We start from the raw sequence: 7,983 nt of genomic DNA on the forward strand, positions 1-7,983 counted from the left end.
ATGAGCTACCACACTGTAAAACCCAACAAGTTACGGTAACTCAAACCATTTGAGGAAACCGATTGCTTCAAACCAATTAAGTTTTAAAACCATTAAGTATGAGTACTGAAAACTCATATACATTGAGTTAAATTAACTCATATTTTAGTGTTGTTTAAGTGTTAAAACTTATATTTTAGTGTTGTGTTGATCAATTATTAAGAGTAAACTGAACTTAAAGATTTTAAGTTAATTTTATTAATTCAGTTTGAATTCAGGTAACAAATCTAACTAAGTCTTAACAACTACATGGTTACTTAAATGGTTTTAGGAAACAGATTGCGGCAAATGGTCAAACTCAAAGTGATTAAGTTACATAAGACTAAGCACAAGCTGACATTGGTACAAAATGAAGACAGAACAGGAGGGTATTTTTAAGTAATTTATTGAAATATAACATTTACATCATAAATACAGTATGCCATATGTTCACAAATATAACTAGACAAAAAATATTAGACTTTTTCACCAAATAAAACAGCACAAACATGTTTAAAAAAAGTCATAACATTTAAATAACAAAACATTTAAAATAAAAAAAATTATGTAAAAAGGTACGTTTCCTCAAAAAGCAAAAGCACTGTATGATCTTTAATGTACTCTAAGTGTATTGCACTGACCGAAGACTTGGCAGACATCACCACCTCATCTTTAAAGACAATCAAAGCATCCAGTGGGTTTAAAGGTAACGTTCCCTCTTCCTCCTCGACAGTAAGGATGGTGACTGTTGGCTTCTGCACCTGGTCAAGCTCCTTTTTCTATATGCATTGGAAAAAAAGTTTGTATGTCACCATATATAAAAATAACCCTTGTCAGGGCAGACACCATATTTCAATTTTCATAAATAAAAAAAACGATGTTATAAGGAACGGATTATTGTTGATGTAATTGGGCGTGTGCTTATTTAAAACCCTGTAGTTCAATTTTGTAAAGATGATAAGTTGTTTGTCAGCAAGGTTTAATTGGGGGAAAAACATTTTCAGGGGTGTATCAGCCGAATGTTCTAGACCTTGAATTGAATGACGAATTGAATTGAATTGAATTCAAGCGATAATGCACACATTGCAAAACATTTGTTTTTACATGTCAGTATGTCATAAATAGAAAGAGGCAACAGTTTACTGTCAAAGATTTGTCGCTCACATCACGCTGCATCCAGTGTAGACAACATAACGGACTATAAGGGGCTCTTTTGTCCTGTCGCGCTGCTCACATCCGGTGTAGACAAGGTGAAACAAGACAGATTTGATTAACAAATTTTAAATGGATAATGGCAAGACATCCTTGGTGTAAATTACGTTCTTCTTTCAGATTAATATAATCAGAGCGGTATTAATAAATGTCCTGGTTAATCCAAGCATTATAATGGCAGTAAATGGCTGTCCAAAATTTGAAGCCAAAAAAGTGCATCTATTCATTATAAAAGTAATCCACATGACTCTGGAGGGTTAATAAAGTACTTCCGAAGTGAATCGATGGGTTTATATAAGAAACTTATTTAAACTCGTTAAAAAATAAGAAAATAACTAGTTTCCGATGCAACGATGACGTCGGATATAGCGTAAAAAAGCATAACAGCCACGGCGTTGACGGCGGACGCAGCGTAAAAAACATAAATGATGTGACGATGATGTCGGGCGTTGCACAAGCATTTTGAATCACGAGAGGATATTTTTCTTACACAAACGCATCGATTTAATTCAGAAGGCCTTTATTATTCCCCCGGAGCCGTGTGGAGCACTTTTAAAATGGATGGATGCACTTTTTTGGGCTACAAATTTTGGGCTGCCATTCACTGCCATTATAAAGCTTGGACGAGCCAGGACACGTATTAATATAACTCTGATTGTATTCGCCTGAAAGAAGAATGTTATTTACACCAAGGAGGACTTGAGGGGGGGAGTAAATCAGGGTGAACGATTCCTTTAAGCTTGAGCTGAGATTGGTTTATTATGTGTCAAATAAGCTTTTGCTGTGCTCAATGTATATGCTAATGAAAGCCTAAATTAAACGTTTTGAAGACTAGATTTTCAATGGACAGATTAATAAAATTCTTATGTGTTTAAAACAATATGAGGGTTGGTAATTTATGAATCATGACTGAATTTGTATTGGCAAGTGGACTATACATTTAAGACAACTTGAATGATCCACTATCAGTCACTGTAACCACACCATGCATTTATGCTGGTGGCAGCTGAAAGGTTAACATGTTGCTAAATAAATGTAATGTAGTTTTGACATGTGTCCTACCTTGTGTCTTGAAAACATCTCCTGACTCTTCCTTTTAAATAGTAACAGACCTGCCAGGATCGTAGTTTTTTTTATGATTCATGACAAGACTTCTTTCAACCACTGCAAATCTAGCATTGCCAATTACCTTACACCTTTACAATCCCAAGGCAACTTCAGGATAACTGCCAGTGAAAATATAACACACGAAACGTTTCTGTTTATATTAGGAAAGCCGACTATAACAACAACTTTCAAGACTTGACCAGTATTCTCCTGAAGCAATACAACATGACTTTGAATGATAGACAGACTGGTCTTTGGACTTTAAGCCTTTTAAAAAAATCATATTGCTTCAGAAGACTTACAAGTTGTGCTAAAAGACATTTATGGTCATAATTACGTTTGCAAAAATAGCAATTCATTCAAAAATTAAAATTGAAGAACAAACTTATATTTGTATGAACATTATGTAACTGTTCATAACAAAACTGTTCATTTGCATTTTGCACAGTAACGTTACAAAATTCCATTGATTTGTTCAATGTTAATTCTAACTTACTTACTCATAGAATTGTAGCCACGTTGCTGCCATTGCACCTTCGTCTTTGCTCTGAAAAGATTTAAAAGCATGGCAACAATGTGTTAGTGTGAGTTTCAAATGAGAAAACGTCATGAGAAACAAATAACAGTTTAAAATTTTATCTAACGTTAGCAAAACAGGATCTAAAATGCTCCTCAAGTCACTTTGTTCACCCCGGAGCTTCAGCTGCTTTAGTCAAATTAACTAGCATCACATATGATAGAGGAAACTCGAATTCGATTAACAATACATTTAAAACGGTTGTAATATAAGGAATGCGTGAGTTTGCATTAACGTTACCTTTTGCTTTAACGTAAGTTAGTTAACGTCACTGTGGCACGAGACGAGAGACATGGAAAGATGGCCAACTGTCTCAAAAGCCAGCGTTTATCTGTCCGACTGTGAGAAAGCACAAACATATATTTTTTAATTCCCCGCTGACAAACTGCAGTGTAAAACAGCATAATTAACTCCAAACGTGTACATTACCGTTGATAACACGGTGCAATAGCGCATTTGCTCCTAATGTTAGATTGTTTGCTGGCTAACTTTACACACAACATTACTGAGCTGGTTAATCTTCGGATAAACATAAAAGAGGTACGAAAATAACACTGAAAACGTTCAAACATGAGCGAAATATGAATAAATAAGTTTGAAACGCTTACCTTTTGTTTTTCTTGACTGTAGCGCGAGCCGTCCTGCTGTGACTGGACTGAAGGAGGGAAAATGGTGCGGTTTTTGTTACCTCGGAAACTCACTGGGATGATACTTTGACATGACTAAATGTAATGACTTTAAAAGAGCTTAATGTAAGACTGTAGGCTTAATATGAGGTAGATTAATGTATATACTATTGTTTATTTATTTATTTTATCAGCTTTTAGTTATTTAATTGGCCATAGATGTAAAATACTAGATTAAATAAATATCTGTAACTTAAACCATTAGAGTTAAAAAGTTTTAGTAACTTATTTAGATTGAGGTTTGCTTACAATAATACATTTTTGAGTTAACATCACACATATTTGTTAAGTTGAATTAACTTTTTTGGTAACATTAAGTAAAATGAACTTATTTCATTTAGTGAATTTCACTGTTAGATTTTACAGTGTGGTTTAAAGTATATTTGGCATCTTTGCTATTTTTCAACTAAGATTTATGTAGAAGATCTTGTTCAATATCTGGTTACATAAAAAACATAAAATGCAAAGGAATTTGTCACAAATGTAAAACTGTGAGCTGTTAGGATGGAAATCGTCTCAGGTTACGTATGTAACCCTAGTTCCCTGAGGGAACGAGACGCTGCGTCGAAACGCTGTGAGAACGCCTCTGCGTTAATGCGTCGTGAAGCGCCTGTAGAACCATTCCATCGGAAAAAAGATCGATCGTCGCCGACGTGATGACGTCGCCGACGTGATGACGTCATCAACCGGAGACTATAAAAGGTCCGCGAACACAAACAGGAACTAGCTTCTGATAAAGCCTGAAGTAAGTGATCACGGACACGCCGGGAGTATGGCAGAGCGACGCAGCGTCTCGTTCCCTCAGGGAACTAGGGTTACATACGTAACCTGAGACGTTCCCTTTCGGGGAACTCGAGCTGCGTCGAAACGCTGTGAGAACGCTTATACCCACATCGCCATAGGACCAAGTGTCTCGTATGTGTGAAGCCGAAGCGCACACGGTTACGAGAGTACCTGTGCCCCAACTGTAGATGCCAGGTCTAGTTCATAGAACCTGACGAAAGTTAACGGAGACGACCATCCGGCCGCGTTTACAAATATCGTGGAGGGAAGCCCCCGACAAAAGTGCTTAAGAAGCAGCCATACCCCTGGTTGAATGCGTCCGGACAGCCAGTGGAGACTGCTGCCAGGCCGCCTCATAAGCAAGTGAGATGGCCTCGACCACTCACTTGCTCATCCTCTGCTTAGATACTGGGGCCCCTTCTTAGGGGGCCCGAAACAGACAAACAGCTGATCAGTTTTCCTCCACAGGGCAGCTCTGTGGACATAGTATCTAGTGCTCTAACAGGGCACAGCAGATTAATCTTCCTGGTCTGACGTCGTGAAAGGAGGAGGACAGAATGATTGAAGAGTAATGGGGCCCCGTGGGCTCGTAGGAACCTTGGGGACATAACCCGGCCTGGGATGAGAAATCCCCGGCGCAAACTCTAGACATGAGGGCCCTACAGACAGGGACTGAATATCTCTTATTCTTTTGAGAGATGAAATAGCCAAAAGGAATATAGTCCTGAGGTGAGGAACTTATCCGACACCTCCTACAAGGGTTCAAACGGAGGCTCGGACAAGCCCCGCAAAACACAGGCTAAGTCCCATGCTGGGACCCTCGAGTGCATAACAGGCCTCAACCTTAAAGTGCCACGGAGGAAACGTGTAATCAGAGGGTGTCTTCCCAAGACACTCCACCCAAAGGGACGTGGACGGCACCCAAGGCCGCCACGTACGCCTCTATTGTGGAGGGGGTCAACCCTGCCGAGAACCTTGCCTGCAGAAACTCCAGCACTGTACCAACCGGGCAGTTAACTGGGTCCCACTGGCGTTCTCTGCACCATGCTGAGAAAAGTTTCCCTTTCAGAGCGTACAGTTTCCTCGTGGACGGAGCTCTGGAGTGAAGGATGGTCTCTACGACCTCGGCCGTGAGACCTTCCTCTATGAGCCTAGCCCCCTCAGAGGCCAGGCCCACAGTTTCCACATCTCTGGGCGTGGGTGCAGGAATCTCCCGCCCGCCTGAGAGAGTAGATCCCTCCTGGTCGGAATCTCCATCGGAGAGCCTTCCAGGAAAGATATCAGGTCCGAAAACCATACTCGGGTCGGCCAGTACGGAGCCACTAGGAGTACCTGGGCCCCGTCCCGGCGTACCCTCTCCAGAACTCCTGGAAGCAAGACAATCGGGGGGAAGGCGTACAGAGGTAGCCTCGGCCACCCCTGTACCATGGCATCCAACCCCAGCGGGGCTGGATGGGTCAGAGAAACCACTGCGGGCAGTGAGAACTCTCCGCCGAAGCAAATAGCTCCCATATACCTTCCATAGGAGCTCCACCAATTCTGGGTGGAGTCTCCATTCCCCGGGCCTCGGCCCCTGCCTCGACAGGCTGTCTGCTTCCTGATTCAGGACCCCGGGGATATATACTGCTCTGACTGACAGCAATTTCCCTTGGGCCCACAGGAGGATCCGATGTACCAATTGTCCAACGGACGGGACCTCAGACCCCCCTGGTGATTTATATAGACGACCACCGATGTGTTGTCTGCACATGGTGGCCCCTTGAGGTCGGGCAGGAACTGTTTCAATGCAAGAAACACTGCGAGCATCTCTAGCCGATTTACGTGCCAGTGCCGCTGATGTTCCTGCCATAGACCCTGGGATGAGCGACCACTCATGGTCGCCCCCCCAGCCCGTGAGAGAGGCATCTGTCGTTAGCGTTACGCGACGAACATGAGCCCCCAACACGGGACCCTGAGATAAAAACCCCGGGTTTTTCCACATGACCAGAGCACGTAGGCATCGCCGCGTGACTTTGATCGTGCGGAGCGGATTTCCCCTCGGGGAGAACCCTTTTGTTTTGAGCCACCACTGCAGTGGCCTCATGTACAGTAGGCCAAAAGGTATCACGTTGGACGCTGCTGCCATGAGACCTAACAGTTTCTGGAACCGTTTCACAGTGACGGCTCGGCCTAGCTTCTGTTCTTTGGCGGCTGCCAGGATCGATGCTATGCGTGTTGGCGATAATTGCGCCCGCATAATTACCGAGTCCCAGTTCACACCTAGAAAAGTGGTTCTCTGAGCCGGAGAAAGCACACTCTTCTTGGCGTTCAGCCTCAACCCCAGCTTCGACATATGGGCGAGAACAGCATCTCGATGCTGAACCGCCATCTGCTCTGTATTCGCTAGAATCAGCCAGTCGTCGATATAGTTCAGTATGCGGATGCCCTGTAGACGCAGCGGCGCCAGAGCTGCATCCACACACTTGGTGAACGTGCGGGGTGACAGTGCTAGACCGAAGGGAAGTACACGATATTGGTATGCCTCTCCCCCGAAGGCAAACCTCAGGAACTTCCTGTGATGTGGAAGGATGGAGACATGAAAATACGCATCTTTGAGGTCTATGGTGACAAACCAATCCTCCGATTTGACCTGCGCTACAATCTGTCTGAGTGTAAGCATCTTGAATTTGAGCTTGGCCACCGAGCGATTCAATAGCCGCAGATCTAATATCGGGCGTAAGCCCCCATCCTTCTTCGGCACGATGAAGTAACGGCTGTAAAAGCCAGACTCCCTGCTGGGAGGGGGAACCCTCTCTATAGCCCCTTTTTGCAGGAGTGTCTCTACTTCCTGTGCCATTACCAGAGCCTGCTCCGGGCCCACCTCTGTAGGTAGGACACCGCAGAAAGGAGGTGGCCGACTTCTGAACTGAATGGCGTACCCCTTTTCTATTATCTGCAGGACCCACTGAGATATATTTGATAGACGTTTCCACTCGTCTAGAAAATCTACTAAGGGAACCAGCCTCTCGAGGCTGGCCTCTGGTGTATTTTGAGCAACAAGCACAGTGCCCTGAAGCGGCGGACCGGCAGGGAACGACTGACTTGACTGCTCGGGAGCCCCCCGAAGGGGGAGCGGACCACCCTCGAGTGGCCCGCGGGGACCGTCTGCGCCCCGGCATGGCGGCGGGGTTGGCAGCGCGGCCCCCAGAGGGCGCTGCAGGACAACGGGTACCGTAGGCAGAGGTAAACACCATTTCCCTTCGGAGGGGACTACCCTCAGCGTCCTTTTGTTTCCCCTGCCCTCCGAGGAGGGGGCGGACCACCCTCAGGTGGCCCGCGGAGACCCTCTGCGCCCCGACATTGCGGCGGGGTTGGCAGCGCGGCCCCTTGAGGGTACCGAAGGAAGACGGGTACCGTATGCTGAGGTAAGCACCGTCTTCCCACGGAGGGGAAACTAAGGGAACCAGCCTCTCGAGGCTGGCCTCTGGTGTAATTTGAGCAGCGAGTGCAGTGCCCTGAAACGGCGAACCGGCAGGGAACACCTGACCTGACTGCTCGCATGCCCTCCGAGGAGGGGGCGGACCACCCTCAGGTGGCCCGCGGAGACCCTCTGCGCCCTGA

General features: G+C 45.0%; 1 long non-coding RNA gene across 1 annotated transcript; it reads right to left on the reverse strand.

Moving 5' to 3' along the window:
• Nucleotides 1-618: 618 nt before the first annotated feature.
• Nucleotides 619-3,943, reverse strand: LOC137079367 (uncharacterized). The gene is made up of 4 exons (XR_010905478.1): nucleotides 3,523-3,943; nucleotides 3,155-3,253; nucleotides 2,838-2,884; nucleotides 619-797 (listed from the first exon to the last, which is right to left on the reverse strand). It is a non-coding gene; the product is annotated as an uncharacterized lncRNA (long non-coding RNA).
• Nucleotides 3,944-7,983: the final 4,040 nt, after the last annotated feature.

The sequence above is a fragment of the Pseudorasbora parva genome, chromosome 6, assembly GCF_024679245.1.
Source record: "Pseudorasbora parva isolate DD20220531a chromosome 6, ASM2467924v1, whole genome shotgun sequence".
Taxonomy (NCBI): Eukaryota; Metazoa; Chordata; class Actinopteri; order Cypriniformes; family Gobionidae; genus Pseudorasbora; species Pseudorasbora parva.